A 19569-nucleotide genomic window follows, 5' to 3' on the forward strand; every position below is an offset into this window, starting at 1 on the left:
GCCAGCAGGAGCAGCTCGTCCTTGACCATCGGCAGCTCCACCTCCGTGCCGGCGCGCTAGGACGCAAGCAGGCCCAAGTCGAGGTCTGAGTACCATGACTTGGCAACCCGGAGCACCATATACGTGCAGGCTCGCACTGTCGAGGTGCGCCTTCGCCCATCCGGGCGCTCCCGGCCTTGAGCCACCTCGATAGTCGGCTCATGGAATCCGACTCCATCGTACCCGGCTAGAGGGTGCGGACCACGGCCAGCTCGACCTCCTGGATCCTTCTCAGGGCTCGCTCCAGCTTGTTCAGGTGGGCCTTCATGGAGATCCCATGCTCCTCCACGGTCCAGCTGGCGAACGCCGCAATATGGACGCACACATCCCGCTGCTCCTTGCGATGGGCCACTATGGCCGCATCCGCCGCATCCTGCATCCCTCGAGAGAGGTCTAGAGAGGAAAGCAGGCGCGCGATGTAAGAAAGGAGAAAAAGGGGGACAGGACCAAATCGACACAAGAAGAACAAACCGAGATGAAGAAAACTTACTAGAGAGGAGCGTGTCCACCTCATGCGCCTCCTTCTCCAGCTCACGCTCCCTTGTCGTAAACGCCTTGACCTGGTTGGCGAGCTCGACCCGCGCAACCCACGTCGCCTCGACCTCCTCCGCCAGCCGGTCATCCTTGGCCTTTCGGGCCGTGCTATGGGCCGTCTCCCGGCTCTTCAGCTCCTCGCGGTGGACCGTGTCCAGCCGCTCTAGCCCTGCAGTGTGGGCTGCGTTTGGATGCTCCAGGGACTCGCGGTGGGTCGTGTCTTGCTACTCTATCTCCGCGTGCTGGGCCGCCTCACAGTCCTTCTTCTTCGTCTGGAGAAGATCCGCCTCATGGCGCAGCCGGATGCACTCCTCCTGCAGGGTGTACCGCTGCTGGCCAGCTTGGTCCAGCTAGCTTTGAAGATCGGCCAACTAGCTCTCCACATGCTTGTGTCGGCTCAACAGATGTTGTGGGCAATCACCCAAAGGTCATGATAATCCTGCAACGAAAAAGAAAGAATTCTCCACGAGTAAGACTTGACCCGGCTGATTCTCAGCTGACTCGACTCTCGGGGGATACACCCAATAGGTGCCCTGGCGCGCCCCCACTGAAAGAAAAAGAGAAGAACTGGCCGCGAATAAGACTCGACCCGAATGATTCCCAGCCGGTCCGAGGCTCAAGGGCTACACCCAGTGGGTGCGCTGGCTCGCCCTGCTACCGCAACAAAAGACCTTCCAACGGCGCCAGAAACAAGTGTGCTGACGGGAGACTATTCTTGTCTTGATACTCCTCAGCAACGGCACCAGGAATCCTTCTGCTACGGCTACGCCTTTAGGGATTTCCTATGCAAATATGCAAAGGATTTCCCCGTGGCCTTGGAGCCTTGCGTTGGTGTTCCCTCGAAGCGGAAAGGGTGATGTAGCACAGCGGTGGTAAGTATTTCCCTCAGTTTTGAGAACCAAGGTATCGATCTAGTGAAGGAATATCACAAGTACCTGCACAAACACAAAGAGCTTGCTCCCAACGCTATGAAGGGGTTGTCAATCCCTTATAGATTGTTTGCCAAGTGAGATCTGAAAGCAACAAAGAAACAAAGCAAAGTAAAAGTGAAAGTGGAAACCATTGGTGTGAATAGACCCGGGGGCCGTAGTGTTCACTAGTGGCTTCTCTCATGAAAGCAAGTAGACGGTGGGTGAACGAATTACCGTCGAGCAATTGATAGAACTGCGCAAAGTCGTGACGTTATCTATGGCAATGATTATATCTATAGGCATCACGTCCAAAACAAGTAGACCGATACGTTCTGCATCTACTACTATTACTCCACACGTTGACCGCTATCCATCATGCATCTAGTGTATTAAGTTCATGAGAACAGAGCAACGCCTTAAGAAAGATGACATGGTGTAGATGAAAAATCTCATATCTACGATAAAACACCATCTTGTTACCCTTGATGGCAACAACATGATGCGTGCCTTGCTGCCCCTACTGTCACTGGGAAAGGTCACCACACGGTATGGACCCAAAACCAAGCACTTCTCCCATCGCAAGGATCATAGATCTAGTTGGCCAACCAAAACCCAAGACTTGGAGAGACTTACGAGGATATCAAATCATGCAAATAAGAAATCAGCAAAGACTCAAATATAATTCATAGATAATCTGATCACAAATCCACAATTCATCGGATCTCGACAAACACACCACCAAAGAGGATTACATCGGATAGATCTCCATGAAGATCATGGAGAACTTTGTATTGAAGATCCAAGAGAGAGAAGAAGTCATCTAGCTACTAACTATGGCCCCGTAGGTCTGAAGTGAACTACTCACGAGTCATTGGAGGGGCGATGATGTTGATGAAGAAGCCCTCCAACTCCAAAGTCCCCTCCGGCAGGGCGCCGGGAAGGGTCTCCAGATGAGATCTCGCGGAAACGGAAGCTTGCAGCGGCGGAAAAGTGTTTTCGTGGATCCCCCGATTTTTCTGGATTTTTAGGGAATATATAGGCCAAAGACCTAGGGCAGGGGAGCGCCAGGGGGCCACAAGCTTGGTTGCCGCGGTCTCCCCCCTGGCCGCGGCAACAGGGCTTGTGGGCCCCCTATGGGCCCACTTGCTTGGCCCTCAAGCCTCCCAATCTTCTTCCGTTCTGGAAAAATTCATTTCGGGGATTTTATTCCGTTTGGACTTCGTTCCAATATCAGATCTGAAAAGAGTCAAAAATACAGCAAAAACAGGAACTGGCACTTGGCACTGAGTTAATAAGTTAGTCCCAAAAAAGATATAAAAGGTAAACAAAAAAATCCAAAGTTGACAAGATAAAAGCGTGAAACCATCAAAAATTATAGATACGTTTGAGACGTATCAAGCATCCCCAAGCTTAACTCCTGCTCGTCCTCGAGTAGGGAAGTGATAAAGAATGAATTTTTGATGCTTTCATGCTACCTAGCATAGATGTCCTTTGTAGCTCCTCTTATGTGACGTGAATGTTCAGATCCATTAGATTCAAAACAATAGTTTGCTATTGACGTGGAGACAATAATAATTCAAGCAAACTAGCAAGATAATCATGAACTTTCAAAATAACAAGGCCAAAAGAAAGTTATCCCTACAAAATCATATAGTCTGGCTATGCTCTATCATCATTGCACAACGAATTTAAATCATGCACAACCCCGATATCGGCCAAGCAATTGTTTTCACACCTTTACTTCCTCAAACTTTTTCAACTCTCACGCAATACATGAGCGTGAGCCATAGTTTTAGCACTATAAGGGGTGTGGAGTGTGGTGGAGGTTGCAAGACAAAACAAGGAGAAGATGATCACATTGACTAGGCATATCAATGAGCTATGGAGATGCTCATCAATAGATATCAACGTAAATGAGTAGGGATTGCCATACAAATGATGCACTAGAGCTAAGAGTATGTGAAAGCTCTTAAAGAAAACTAGTGGGTGTGCATCCAACTTGCTTGCTCACGAAGACCTAAGGCAAATTTGAGGAAGCCTATCATTGGAATATACAAGCCAAGTTATATAATTAAAATTTACCACTAGCTATATGGTGGTGAAAAAATGAGAGACTCTCAATCATGAAGATCATGGTGCTTAATATGCACAAGTGTGGAAAAGTGGTAGCATTGTCCCTTCTCTCTTTTTCTCTCATTTTTTTGGTGGGCTCTTTGGCCTCTTTTTTATATTTTTTTTTATTTTGGTGGGCATATTTGGCCTCTTTTATTTACTCACATGGGACAATGCTCCATCAATGATGATCATCACACTTACAAATCAAAACTTAGAGCAATGATGACTCTATATGGAATGCCTTTGGTAGTGTACCGTGACAATGATCTAGCATGTCATGGACATTAATGGAAACATCATGCTAGCTATCTTACGATCATGCAATGGCAATGTAGACGTGGTGGCACATGTCATGGTGGTAGTTGCATGGCAATATATCTCGGAATGACTTTGAAAAAGTCATAGTAGGTAGGTATGGTGGCTGTTTTGAGGGAGGCTAATGGTGGGTTTTGTGCACCGACGAAAGTTGCACGACACTAAAGAAGATAGTGATGGTGGAAGGTGAAAATGCATCTAAACCGTGGACTCATCATTAGTCATGAAGAACTCATATACTTGTTGCAAAAGTTTTATTAGTAATCGAAACAAAGCATTCAACGCATACTCCTAGGGGAAGGGTTGGTAGGTATAAACCATCGCGCGATCCCGAACGCCACACAAAGGGTGACAATCAATAGACTAATCATGCTCAGACTTCATCACATAGCGGTTCACCATACGTGCATGCTATGGGAATCACTAACTTCAACACAAGTATTTCTAGATCCACAACACCTTACTAATATAACTTCAATATTACCATAACCACAACTCAAAACTAGTTGAGATGAATCAAACTTCTCTAACTATTCAATGCACATGAAGGTGGAAGTTTTCATATCCCTTTGGATAACTACCCCTTTTGAGACTACTTTCAAAGCATAGATCAACTACCAAGCCACGCACCGCCGTGCTCTAAAAGATATAAGTGAAGCACATGTGAGCTGAATTGTCTACCAAAGGATATAGGTGAAGCTCGACAAAATCACGGTGAGTGCATGTCTCTCTCTCTAGGTGTGAAGCAAGGATAATTGTGACACAACAAAAATAAAAGACTCCTACGATACAAGACGCTCCAAGCAAAACACATAACATGTGGTGAATAAAAATATAGCCCCAAGTAACGTTACCGATGGATTGAAGACGAAAGAGGGGATGCCTTCCCGGGGCATCCCCAAGCTTAGGCTTTTACGGCATCCTTGAATCATCTTGGTGTGCCTTGGGCATCCCCAAGCTTGAGCTCTTGACACTCTTTATCTTTTTGTCCATAAGAACTTCACCCAAAACTTGAAAACTTCACAACACGAAACTTAAACAGAAACTCGTGATAACATTAGTATAAGAAAGCAAACCACCACTTCCTTAGGTACTGTAGCAAAATTAAATTCTACTTATGTTGATGTTGGGTTACTGTATTTCCAATCTTCCATGGCTAATACCCCCCGATACTATCCATAGTTTCATCAAAATAAGCAACCAACACAACAAAAACAGAATCTGTTAACAGCAGACCAGTCTGGAGAAATATGTATATTTCGTGTACTTCTGTTACTTCACAAATTCTGAACAATTATGAAAGTCTGCAGAATTTGCGTAGCAATCAGCAGCAAAAAGAATCAACTCAAAAACTCTTACAGAAAAAAATGAAAATTATTTTCATGAGTAGAAAGTTTGTGTCTTTTCTAGCATGACCAAACGATCATCCCAAAGACTAATCTTAACGGTTTTGCTTGGCACAAATGCAAAAAGAAACACAAAAAACACAATCATAACAGAATTATGAAAGTGTGGATAACACAAAACAGAAAGAAAAAAGATAGATTCGTTGGGTTGCCTCCCAACAAGCGCTATTGTTTAACGCCCTTAGCTAGGCATTGATAAATCAATGATGCTCACACAAAAGACAAGAATTGAAGCACAACGAGAGCATCATAAAGCATGTGAAAATCACATCTAAGTCTAACATACTTCCTGTGCATAGGCATTTTATAGGAAAACAGATTGTCAAGACAACCAATAGTTGCCATATGCAAGGAAGAAGAAAGAGACAATAGCAATCTCCACATAACGAGAGGTAATTTGGTAACATGAAAGTTTCTACAAAAATATTTTCCTCTCTCATAGCAATTACATGTGGGATCATATTCGAATTCAATGATATAACTATCACATAGGATATTTGTTTCATGACCCACATGCATGCAAAGTTGACGCTATTCAAAAATAGTGGGGTTATCATCTAAAGTCATGACTTCTCCAAACCCACTTTCAATAATATTGCAAATACCATATTCATCTTGAGGCTTGAACAAATTTTCAAGATCAAAAGAAAAATCATCACCCCAATCATGATCTTTGCAACAAGTAGTGGACATAGCAAGACTAGCATCCCCAAGCTTAGGGTTTTGCATAATTTTAGCATGATTGTCACTAATAGAATTTATAGTGAAACCATTGCAATCATGCTTTTCATCCAAGGAACCCTCGTGAATCACTTCATGATTTTCTTCATCACGATTTTTAGATTCACGTATCTCAAGCAAAACTCCATAAAGGCAGTCAAGTGCACTCAACTCACTAGCAATTGGATCAACATAATTGGATCTCTTAAAGAGATTAGCAAGTGGATGAGGATCCATATCACTAGATTTCCAGCAAGCGAAGATGCAAGCATATTATAGGCACATGGCACACAAGAGAACAAAAAGCAAGCGAGAGAAAAGGGTGAACGAAAAAGGAAAACGGAAAAAGGAAAGAAGGCAAATGAAAACAGCAAAAGAGAAAGGCAAATGAAAACGGAGAATGTGAAGTGGGGGAGAGGAAAACGAGAGGCAACTGGCAAAAAAGGTAAATGCAAGAGATGAGTTTGTGACAATTACTTGGATAGATCTCCTCCCCGGCAACGGTGCCAGAAATACGTCTTGCTACTGCAACAAAAGACCTTCCAACGGCGCCAGAAACAAGCGTGCTGACGGGAGACTATTCTTGCCTTGATACTCCTCATCACCGACACTAGGAATCCTTCTGCTACGGCTACGCCTTTAGGGACTTCCTAGGCAAATATGCAAAGGATTCCCCCGTGGCCTTGGAGCCTTGCCTTGGTGTTCCCTCAAAGCGGAAAGGGTGATGTAGCACAGCGGTGGTAAGTATTTCCCTCAGTTTTGAGAACCAAGGTATCGATCTAGTGAAGGAATATCACAAGTACCTGCACAAACACAAAGAGCTTGCTCCCAACGCTATGAAGGGGTTGTCAATGCCTTATAGATTGTTTGCCAAGTGAGAACTGAAAGCAACAAAGAAACAAAGCAAAGTAAAAGCGAAAGTGGAAACTATAGGTGTGAATAGACCCGGGGGCCATAGTGTTCACTAGTGGCTTCTCTCATGAAAGCAAGTAGACGGTGGGTGAACGAATTATTGTCGAGCAATTGATAGAACCGCGCAAAGTCGTGACGTTATCTATGGCAATGATTTATATCTATAGGCATCACGTCCAAAACAAGTAGACCGATACTTTCTGCATCTACTACTATTACTCCACACGTCGACCGCTATCCAACATGCATCTAGTGTATTAAGTTCATGAGAACAGAGTAACGCCTTAAGCAAGATGACGTGATGTAGATGGAGAATTCTCATATCTACGATAAAAGCCCATCTTGTTACCCTTGATGGCAACAACACGACACGTGCCTTGCTGCCCCTACTGTCACTAGGAAAGGTCACCACACGGTATGAACCCAAAACCAAGCACTTCTCCCATTGCAAGAATCATAGATCTAGTTGGCCAAACAAAACCCAAGACTCGGAGAGACTTACAAGGATATCAAATCATGCAAATAAGAAATCAGCAAAGACTCAAATATAATTCATAGATAATCTGATCACAAATCCACAATTCATCGGATCTCGAAAAACACACCGCCAAAGAGGATTACATCGGATAGATCTCCATGAAGATCATGGAGAACTTTGTATTGAAGATCCAAGAGAGAGAAGAAGCCATCTAGCTACTAACTACGGACCCGTAGGTATGAAGTGAACTACTCACGAGTCATTGGAGGGGCGATGATGTTGATGAAGAAGCCCTCCAACTCCAAAGTCCCCCCCGGCAGGGCACCGGGAAGGGTCTCCAGATGAGATCTCGCGGAAACGGAAGCTTGCGGCGGCGGAAAAGTGTTTTCGTGGATCCCCTGATTTTTTCTGGATTTTTAGGGAATATATAGGCCAAAGACGTAGGGAACGGGAGCGCCAGGGGGGCCACAAGCTTGGTTGCCGCGACCTCCCCCGTGGCCGCGGCAACAGGGCTTGTGGGCCCCGTGTGGGCCCACTTGCTTGGCCCTCAAGCCTCCCGATCTTCTTCCGTTCTGGAAAAATTCATTTCGGGGATTTTATTCCGTTTGGACTCCATTCCAATATCAGATCTGAATAGAGTCAAAAACACAGAAAAAACAGGAACTGGCACTTGGCACTGAGTTAATAAGTTAGTCCCGAAAAAGATATAAAAGGTAAACAAAACACCCAAAGTTGACAACATAAAAGCGTGAAACCATCAAAAATTATAGATACGTTTGAGACGTATCACGCCCCCACTGAAGGAAGAAGAAAAATTCCGAACAAGAAAAAAACAAAGAGGCAGAAAGCTTACCCCGACCGACTACTCGAGACGAAGCATCCGACCCCGCGTCGCCTGGGCCACTTGCGCCACACGGTTGCGACATTGGGAGAACTCCGTGATCAATGTGGGGACCTGTCTCATTGGTGCGCCGGGGGCTCGTCCTCCAAGGCTCCCTCCCGCTCTGACCCTGTTCTTCGTCGGCCGGTTCCCGGTGCTGGAGCCAGCTCTGGTTGCAGCCGGGTCGCGCCCCGACACAACCATGGTCCTGGCTCCTGAAGAAGTGCCCTTGGCCGGTTCCTTTGACGAGTCAGGCTGGCAGGACTCCTTCGGGACGGGGACATGAACATCTAAGGCTCCACCTTCCTCCTTCGCCAGCGGATTGCTGGCGGTGTCCACCTTGCCTCTTGGAGATCCGCCCTTGGCAGCAGAACCTCGAACTCCGACGCGGCTTCGAGCGCCTCCGACGCGACTTCAGGCGCATCCGGTGCGACCTCGGGCACGTCCGGCGCGACCTCGCCCCCGTGCGGGGCCACCTAGGGCTCCTCCGGCGTGTTGTCGACCCCCTGCCCGGGCCCCTTGGCGGCATCCGCCGCGCTCACATTCGGGGTGCTCCACCTCGTTGGCCCGTGCGTCCACCTCCCGCTACCGCGCGGGGTCATGCAACCTCTTAGACCGCTTCTCCCTGGCCGGTGGCTCCGTTGTGGAGTCGTCCGGCTGCGGCTCCGCATGGCTCCCCCGACGGCCATCTTCCGGACCACCTCCTCCCACGAACGTCGCTCTTGCTCCATCAGCGCCCTCTCCGCCGATTCAATCTCGGCTCAGCCGCGCACTCCTTCATGGAGCTCCTTCCGCCCTCCGTCGTCGCCGTCCGATTCGACTTCGCCAGGGTGCCAGGGGCCTTTCTCATCGTCCTCTCATGATCATGAACTCTCACAAAGAAAAACCAGGAAAAGGGAACAGGCTGGTCAGAGTGCTTACCCGGTGCTGACAGGAACCAACCACCTAGTCGGCCCTGCCGGCATGACCCTCTGCTTCTTCACGCTGCCTCCATGGCCCCCAGCCAGAAGTCCACTGACTTCTTGCTTAGGTTCTGGACGGGTCCCCACTTGCAGCTTGCCCTGCCTCTTCGCCTCTGCCTCGTCTCTGACGGAGCCGCGATTGGCTCAGTGCACCCGTCTCCTCGGCACACTGGCTGCATCCTCCGGCGCCTCCAGGTCCTCCGCGGTGGCTACATCGCGTGATTCTGGTAACTCAGCATCATCATTAGGCCAACCCAGCAGCACAGACTTGAGAAACTCACTAGACGGCTAGGATCCCTTTGACTCCGCTACGTCGTCTCCCGACGCCTCGTCTCCAGCGTGGGCTGTCTCCCTCAGCTCCATCTTGCAGACGTCCTCGATCTCCTCGGGATCCGACTCCGACACGTCTACCGCCGGCTGGTCGTAAATTTGCAGCTGGGAGAACAACTGTCGCCGAACCGGCATCCCGCGTGAGACACAAGAACAAAACATGATCAATAGATGAAAGAAAAATCGGTGCGTCACTTACCATCGGGGCGGATGCTCCCGATCGTAGGGGGCCTTGCCCTGCTCCAATCATCTTCATGTATCAGGGTGGCAGAGATCAGGTTCACCCGCCTTGCCACAATGTGCTCCCGCAACTCCTTCGTCGAGAGCCGGCATGGGTCGTGCCGGTTGCCATCTAGGAGATGAGGTGCGGGCGGCGCTGCAGCGCGTGGAACCGACGCGACACTGATACGTCCTCAACGTATCTATAATTTTTTATGGTTCCATGCTATTATCTTGTCAAACTTTGGATGTTTTGTACGCCTTTTATATCTTTTTTGGGACTAACTTATTAACTCAGTGCCAAGTGCTAGTTCTTGTTTTTTCCGTGTTTTTGACCCTTTTTAGAGGAGGATTTTAAACGGTGTCCAAACGGAATAAAACTTCCGGAAAGATTTTTTCCGGAACAGAAGATACGTACGAGACTTGAGAACCAAGGAAGGCCCCCCTAGGGGACCCCACAAGCCCCCTAGGCGTGGCCAGGGGGGCCACGCCTAGCAGGCTTGTGGCCCCCCAGTGGCTCGTCTGCCCTACCTCTTCTGCCTATAAATTCAGAAAAATTCCAAAACTGTGAGATAGATCCACGAAAATACTTTTCCGCCGCCGCAAGTTTCTGTCTCCGCAAGATCCCATCTGGGGCACGTTTTGGTGCCCTGCCGGGGGGGGGGGGTTCAGATACGGAGGGCTTCTTCATCAACACCATGACCTCTTCGATGATGCGTGAGTAGTTCACCATAGACCTTCGGGTCCATAGCTAGTAGCTAGATGGCTTCTTCTCTCTCTTGGATCTTCGATACAAAGTTCTCCATGATCTTCATGGACATCTATCCAATGTAATCTTCTTTGCGGTGTGTTTGTCGAGATCCAATGAATTGTGGATTTATGATCAGATTACCTATGAATGTTATTTGAGATTCTTCTGATCTCTTTTATGCATGATTTCATATCCTTGTAATTCTCTTCGAGTTGTGGGTTCTGTTTGGCCAACTTGATCTATGATTCTTGCAATGGGAGAAGTGCTTGGTTTTGGGTTCATACCATGCGGTGACCTCACCCAGTGACAGAAGGGGTAGCAAGGCACGCATCTGTTGTTGCCATCAAGGGTAAAAAGATGGGGTTTTCATCATTGGTTTGAGTTTATCCCTCTACATCATGTCATCTTGCTTAAGGCGTTACTCTGTTCATCATGAACTCAATACACTAGATGCATGCTAGATAGCGGTCTATGTGTGGAGTAATGTAGTAGATGCAGAAAGTATCGGTCTACTTGTCTCGGACGTGATGCCTATATGTATGATCATTGCCTTAGATATCGTCATGACTTTGCGCGGTTCTATCAATTGCTCGACAGTAATTTGTTCACCCATCGTATTATTTGCTATTTTGAGAGAAGCCTCTAGTGATCACTACAGCCCCCGGGTCTACTTCACACCATATTTTCAGCCTTACACTTTTACTTCGTTGCACTTTCCGCCTTCAGATCTCACTTTGCAATCAATCTTGAAGGGATTGACAACCCCTTTATAGCGTTGGGTGCAATCTCTTTTGTGTTTGCACACGTACTCTGGACTTGGCGCGATTCTCCTACTGGATTGATACCTTGGTTCTCAAACTGAGGGAAATACTTACTGCTCCTATGCTGCATCACCCTTTCCTCTTCAAGGGAAAAACAACGCCACAGATCCAGGCATGGCTAGCTCCCTAGAAAGCCCTCACATAGGGTGACGAAGGCAGCCAGCTGCAGGACAATATTGGCGGTGAGATGATGAGGCTGCAGGCCGTAATGCATCAGGGAACGGAAGAAGAAGCGTCTCGCCGGCAGCCCGAGCCCTCGAGCAAAGTGCTCGGCAAACACCACCACCTTGCCGTCTTGCGGGGCTGGAGAGTTCTCCGCCCTCAGGACGCACGTGGCGATGAGGTCCGCCGATGGTAGCTTGCGACAATAACGGAGGACCTCGTTGTGCTCCTCGTCGATGTTGCTGTCGTCCCAGGCGCCCTCGGTTGATGACATGCTCGGCGGCAGGTTGGGACGCGGGGCCGAAGGCGAGGAAGGCCGGCTAGTCACGTCGGACGATCATGGAGAACAGCGGCAACGGGCGCGCTGCCGGTCTCTCTCTCTCTCTCCCTCTCTCTCTCGATTCAGGAGGGGAGGCATTTGAGGAGGCGGGGGGCCGGGGACGGGAGAGCAAATGGCTCCCTCGGCCCCTCCTCCTGCCCATTTAAACCCCGCGCAGGGTTGTGGGGGAGGGGATCCAACAAGCACGATCCCCACTACCCCGTGCGCGCACGTGCGGCATTATTATGCATCGGGTCACCCCCAAATCCATAGAAGATCTGCACGCGTGGTCCGATGCTGTCGTCAAGTGGGCCCTGCCCCGTGGCCCGGTATTGTCACGTGCATGGCCTGTCAGGCCTCGGCCAGCGGGATACCACACGTGGCGCACTCCCTCTGCGCGTGGGAGAGCCTGAGGAGGCTCGTGCCATGACCGGCTACGGTGCGACCCATCTCTAGTGAGCAGGCGATCCGGGTGCAGCCCCGCAATGCGCATGATGAAATGCAAGCCGGCGAGGTCCACCGCCCCGAGCCGGTGGGCCTCCCTTGCTTTGGGGACTACTAACGGGGGGATAACCCCGGGGTAGGCCAAAAGCAAGCCTTTCTCCATCCCCCCTTGAAAATCATATACAAGACGACCGCTTCTCCGTGAAGGGTCCGTTGCTCCTGGCCGGCTACACTGTCGAGCCGGCTAGGCGAGGCCGCTCTCCATCCAGCTCGACTACATCCCGCCAACCGACGGGTCAGCTCTAGTCACATCACCCTGACAAATCGCGTCAGGGGCATCATCACCAAAGGCATGGCTACAGCGGTTCAGGTACCGCTGACCTGACCGCGCGTGGCTATAGTGGAGGGGGGGTCATACCACTGACCGTCGCCGACCGCGACCAGCCGAGGCGGCATAGTAACGAGCATGCAACGTCCACTCCATTACCTACTCCGGCGTGGCAACAGTGCAGACAGCCGTACCCCTCACCGAAACCGGCTACACAAGATGATGCGCACAATGCGGCACATGCCGCTGCGTAACAAGCACGCACCAATGGCAATGCCTGGCCGGTGGGACCCGGCTCCTGGCAGGACCCAGCAGTTGGCCGGCCCCTGCTTGCGACAAGACTTCTCCAACTGGTGGGCCCCCTTGATGGCTTGAGAGGCCGCCAACCGGGTCTCAACCGGTACCCTTTATATCTATTGTAAGCAAGAGCGTTGGCGTATAAAACCCCCTCGTACCATCCCATGCACGGGGTCGGTCAATCTCATACTCACACCACGCACTATAGGAAAAGAGAGCCCCTAGATCCTTCTTCCTCCACCATCATAGAGCTCAAGGAGCATATGGTAGCCCCATCTGGCTTATCAAACAACACAAGCAGGACTAGAGGTGTTACATCCCACAGAGGCCCCGGACCTAGGTACATCGAGTGTCTCGCACCGCTCGTCCCAAATCCCGTTTTTGGAGCGTGTCGGCATTCTTACGCTCCCAACCACACACGATTAGCTACCCCATGGCATATGTCGTGAGAAAACGACAACAATTGTGGAAAACCGGAAGAAAACCATTACAACCCATGAAGGGGCAACACAGGCCAACCTAGCTATCCCCACAAGACCCACACACAGCACCGAGAGAGGAGCATCATTGAGGTAGGCTATAGGTGTCATCGTCATCATTCCTCCACGATCGAGCGACTCTGGCTTCATCGCAAATCCCCCCATCCAAGAGGCCCGTACCGCAACAACCTGCACGAAGTCTGCATCGACCTATGCCAAACAGTTGGCCACCAAGAGCATTGACGAGACAACTCTGACTTTGCGGACAACCGAATGCAAAAGAAATATGCACGACTTGCACCGGCGAAGACCTACCCGAAGACCATCGAACAACCATCATCGTTGCCACCTAGGATCTTCCGAGTCAGCTCCGACTCCGTGACACAATAGAGAGATCAAGAGGAAACCATTGGGACACGTTGGAAAGAGCCGACTACCGAAGCCTTCCCGCAACTCTGTAGTGCGCACCACCAGCATTGTTGCCAAACAAGTCAACACGCCAAACCTCCAAATCATGAATTGACACCTGCCAATGGCGATGTTGTGTTTGTCCAGCCATGGGAAAGCACGCAGGGAAGCAATGTGGATTGTCGCCGTCGTCCGACCCTGCACCATAGGGCCAGTCTTCACCCAAAGATGAGATCCGAGGCATGGGAGAGAGGAGAGCTCCACGACGACCCCCCAAGAGGGTAAGCGACGTCCACGGACGCCGTGTCATGAAGCTTTTGCCTGGAGCAACCCAGACTCCACACCCCACGCAATCCAACAGCAACACCATCGACCTACAAAACCGCTGGCCTAAACACCTCCAATGTGACGGCGGCGCCACCACCACGTCGGAGCCACCTACCTCGCCGCCAACACAAGCTAGCGGGCCAGATTTGGCACCCAACCAGCACACCATACAGGCTCCAAGCCGCGCCATACACACCACCAGGAGCAGGAGGGGGGCTGCCACCACACCCCGACACGCCGAGAAAGAGAGACTCGTCGACGCCGTCGTACCGGGCGAATAATCAAAGAAGCCGCCACCCAAGAAGGCGTTGCAGGGGCTGGCGGCAGAGAGCACGGGACGGAGTACATGACCGCCGGGAGCACCGCGTTGGCTGCAGCGCTGGAGGCCAAGCCTCCCCACTTGGAGCCCGCACTGCGAGATCGACGCCGCATGCGTGAGACGGGAAGCCCCACCACCGGCATCCATAGCGCGGGCTTCGCCCGACGATTTCCTCCGATGGCAGTGCGACAGGTGAAGCCGGGGGGAGGGGGTGGCGATGCGGCTGGTTAGGGTTCCCCCGAGTCGGGTGGGAGGCGACGCGGGGGTCTGGGGGAACGGGAAGGAGAAAATTCCTTATATAACACTCTTTTAAATGTTGTTTTCCTATTTAAAATGGGATTTTTTTTCTTCCTTATCAAACACCAAGTATGATATGTTTTTGTTTCCAACACTTCCGCCGGTTCTGTGAGCATATACCGTTAAAACATGCCTTTGATGGATGTCAGCTTTTGTAGTTGGACGAAATTGCCCCCTTGCCCATAAGCATGAGAAGAGGGAAAAATGAGAGGCCAAACCGACTACCACTCTTCTCTTCCCAACCCGCGTCTCCTCACCCCCTTTTTCCAACCCTAGCGTCGGTGGCGAACCTCTACTCCTAGTGACGACGTCAACTACTCAGGGCTATAGATGGCGGCGGAGATGCACATGGGTACAACGTCGCGGAGGACGGCCAGGGCGCCTTACGACACTATGAGAAATATGTCAACTAACGACCTTAAGGTAGTGACGCTCCCAAAAATGGTCGTAAATCTACGACCATTGGAGACCAATTGGTCGTAAGATGTCAGGAGGGGTCCTAAACCTGAAAACTAATGACCATTTTCATCAGAAAGGTCGTAACTTCCTTACTGGAAATGTTCGTAAAGCGGATAGCCCTGGTCCGCTGCCTAATTTTTAGCTAATTACGACCGATATAGATGGTCATAGCTATGACTAGGTGCCACATCATCAGTTTTGCCTACGTGTCATGTCCATGTGTCAATTTTTGCCCTAGTTTATGAAGCAACCTACAATTCTGTCATTCCAAAAATTCTCGAAAATTCCTCATAAATACTTTGGATCATATATTCCTCAAATATGTAAAACCCTTCCTTCCATAGTTTGAAGATAATTCAACAATATTCATTTTCCTATTCTGTTCACAATAGCACTTTGTGAAGGAAATGCTATTTCTAATTTTTTGATTGCCCTCAAATTTTTTGGGCACTCTTGACTATCCAAATCATTGCTCCATGAAAACTTTCGTATCCATTTGCCTAGTAAATCTTTCTCAGCAAATTTCCAAAGTTTGGGTTCAGCTAATAGCTTTGTGAAGGAAGTACTAGCTAGGAATACCGTGATGAGTTGAATTTTTTCCACATCTTCTATATGCCAAAACCATAGCTCTCCACAAAACTTCAGCTCCATCTAACAATCCATGTGAGCTCATTGTGCAATCTTTGTATCTGGTAATATTTTCAATTTGTGAAGCAACTACATTTTATATTGCTTTACAGTTGATGAAAATTTACCACGGAATGAAACTGACCGTATAACCTCACTCCACCAAATTTTAGCTCATTTAATTCATCGAGTTTCCCTCATTTTTCCCAATATTCTGTTCAGTAGAGAGCATTGTGAAGGAAGTACAATTTTTGTTTATCCAAATTTTATGAACTTTTTAGAGTGCCTTAATGTGCCCAAATTATCATCCTCCTCCATATTTTAGGTCAATCCAATCATTTATGTGAGCCCAGTTTCAATTGCCATTTTATGTATAGATTGGCACATTGTAAGGGAAATGTCACTTTGGCATGTCAAAATGGTATAAATTTTCTACAGTGCCTTCATACGCCAAAATTAACATCATACACCAAATTTCAGCTCAATCCATTCATTCATTTGATCCCAGCTTCAACATCCATATTTCTGCACAGTGTGGTACTCTGCAAAGCAAGTGCCACCTAGGTTCATCCATTTGAGCTAAAAAATTCCAAGATAGTCTCCTTAGTAGATGATCATCCACAACAAAAATTTAGGCCCATTGTCTATGTGCATTACCCGCGTCGCTAATCAAACACTTGGGTGCTAATTAATGTTTGAGCTTAGTTCAGTCTCCTCGTGGGATTCTTCTATTGTATTATTCTTCCTAACACCTACCGAGGGTGTGTCCAACCCACTAGACATGCCTATTCCACCCAGAAGGCGTGGCAACGCAAAGGTCAGGCGGTGACCACGCGGCTCGCATGTAAGTTTACGCGCTCTGGAGTTGGGGCCCTCGACCACCATCCAAACCTCGACGTAAAGCCACCACATCATGTATTTATGATTAAATAGATACTTATGTACCTATAAATGATTTTTGGGAAAAATAAAGAGCAAACTATAATGCAGTTGCAGTTCAAATTTAACTCGCTTCAAACTGAATCGACATAAATTTGTCTTTTTCACGAGAGGTGGATAAAAGCTTTTAACACTCAACTATTTTGTCAATTGTAAATTAAATATGGCCTAGTATTTTAGAAAAATGATTTGGTACAATTTTGAAACAAATATATGGTAGGTCCTTCACAAAAAAACTCATTTTGGGCACTTGAAAAATGGAAAATGATTTTTACATACAAGGAAAATGAAAACTTCCTTAATCAACATTGTTTTCCAATCCAATATGCACCCTTGTGCATAATATTAGATCATTTTTACAAACTATGTCATGAATGTTGCCATAAGATTGATCATTTGGTTTGAAAACCATGAATCTTCACATATGATAGCCCATTTGTGAGAAGACTTTCTAAAAATAATTGTCCTATTACAAGTTTATTATATTTCCTGGTAACTTTGTCACATATAATGACACAATGCAAAGGTTTTCCAATTTTTTGATTTTTTTTCATTTTTTCATGCCCATTTCGGTCAAAAAGGCGGGTATGACCGTTCCTAGCTAGTGGCTGAATCTTGGAAATTTTTGATGTTTCTATGATTAAATAGATAGTTATGTACCTATAAATGATTTTTGGAAAAAATAAAGAGCAAACTATAATGCAGCTGTAGTTCAAATTTAACCCGCTTCCAAGTGAATCGACATAAATTTGTCTTTTTCACAAGAGGTGGATAAAAGCTTTTAACACCCAACCATTTTGTCAATTGTAAATTAAATATGGCCTAGTATTTTAGAAAAATGATTTGGTACAATTTTCAAACAAATATATGATAGGTTCTTCACAAAAAAACTTATTTTGGGCACTTGAAAAATGGAAAAAGATTTTTACATACAAGGAAAATAAAAACTTGCTTAATCAACATTGTTTTTCATTCCAATATGAACCCTTGTGCATAATATTAGATCATTTCTACTAACTATGTCATGAATGTTGCCATAAGATTGATCATTTGGCTTAAAACCCATGAATCTTCACACATGATAGCTCATTTCGGAGAAAACTTTTGAAAAATAATTATCGTATTACAAGTTTATTATTTTTCGTGATAACTTTGTCACGTATAATGACACAATCCAAAGGTTTTCCAATTTTTTTGATTTTTTTCAATTCTTCATGCCCATTTCAAAATGCGGTCAAAAAGGCGGGTATGACCGTTCCTAGCTAGTGGTTGAATCTTGGAATACTTTTGGTGTTTCTATGATGAAATAGATACTTATGTATCTATAAATTATTTTTGGGAAAAATAAAGAGCAAAATATAATGCAGCCGCAGTTCAAAATTTAACCCGCTTCCAACTGAATCGACATGAATTTGTCTTTTTCACAAGAGGTGGATAAAAGCTTTTAACACCCAACCATTTTGTAAATTGTAAATTAAATATGGCCTAGTATTTTAGAAAAATGATTTGGTACAATTTTCAAACAAATATATGGTAGGTCCTTCACAAAAAAACTCATTTTGGACACTTGAAAAATGGAAAATGATTTTTACATACAAGGAAAATGAAAACTTCCTTAATCAACATTGTTTGCCATTCCAATATGCACCCTTGTGCATAATATTAGATCATTTCTACATACTATGTCTTGAATGTTGCCATAAGATTGATCATTTGGCTTGAAACCCATGAATCTTCACACATGATAACCCATTTCAGAGAAGACTTTCTTAAAAATAATTGCCGTATTACAAGTTTATTATTTTTCCTGGTAACTTTGTCACATATAATGACACAATGCAGAGGTTTTCCAATTTTTTAATATTTTTTTAATTTTTCATGCCCATTTCAAAATGCGGTCAAAAAGGCGGGTATGACTGTTCCTAGCTAGTGGTTGAATCTTGGAATAATTTTGGTGTTTCTATGATGAAATGAAACTTGTGTACCTATACATCATTTTTGGTAAAAATAAAGAGCAAACTATAACACAGTTGCACTTCAAATTTGACCCTCTTCCAACTGATTCGGCGAACATTTGTCTTTTTCACGAGAGGTGCATAAAAGCTTTTGACACCCAACCATTTGGTAAGTTGCACATTAAATGTGCCCTAGTATTTTATAAAAATTATTTGGTCCAATTTTGCAACAAATATATGGTAGGCCTTCACAAAAAACTCATTTTGGGTACTCGAAAAATGGAAAATGAATTTTCCGTCCAAACAAAATGAAAACTTCCTTAGGCAACATTGTTTGTCATTCCAATATGCACCCTTATGCACAATATGAAATCATTTGAGAAAACTATGACATGAATGTGGCCATAAGATTGATCATTTGGCTTGAAAGCCATGAATCTTCACAAATGATAGCTCTTTTCCGATAACACTTTTAAAAAATAATTGTCGTATTACAATTTTATTATTTTTCCTCCTCACTTGGTCACATTTAATGGCATAATGCGATGGTTTTCTAATTTTTTGATTTTGTTTTTGAATTTTCATGCCCGTTTCAAAATGCAGTCAAAACAGCACGTATGACCGTTCCTAGCTAGGGGTTGAATATTGAATTTTTTGGGTGTTTATATGATTAAATATATACCTATCTACCTAGAAATTATTTTTGGAAAAAACCATGAGAAAACTATGAGGGAGGTGCAGTTCAAATTTGACCCTCTTCCTACTAAATCGATGGAAATTTGTCTTTTTCATGAGAGGTGGTCAAATCTTTTTACA

The sequence above is a fragment of the Hordeum vulgare genome, chromosome 6H, assembly GCF_904849725.1.
Source record: "Hordeum vulgare subsp. vulgare chromosome 6H, MorexV3_pseudomolecules_assembly, whole genome shotgun sequence".
NCBI classification, from domain to species: Eukaryota; Viridiplantae; Streptophyta; class Magnoliopsida; order Poales; family Poaceae; genus Hordeum; species Hordeum vulgare.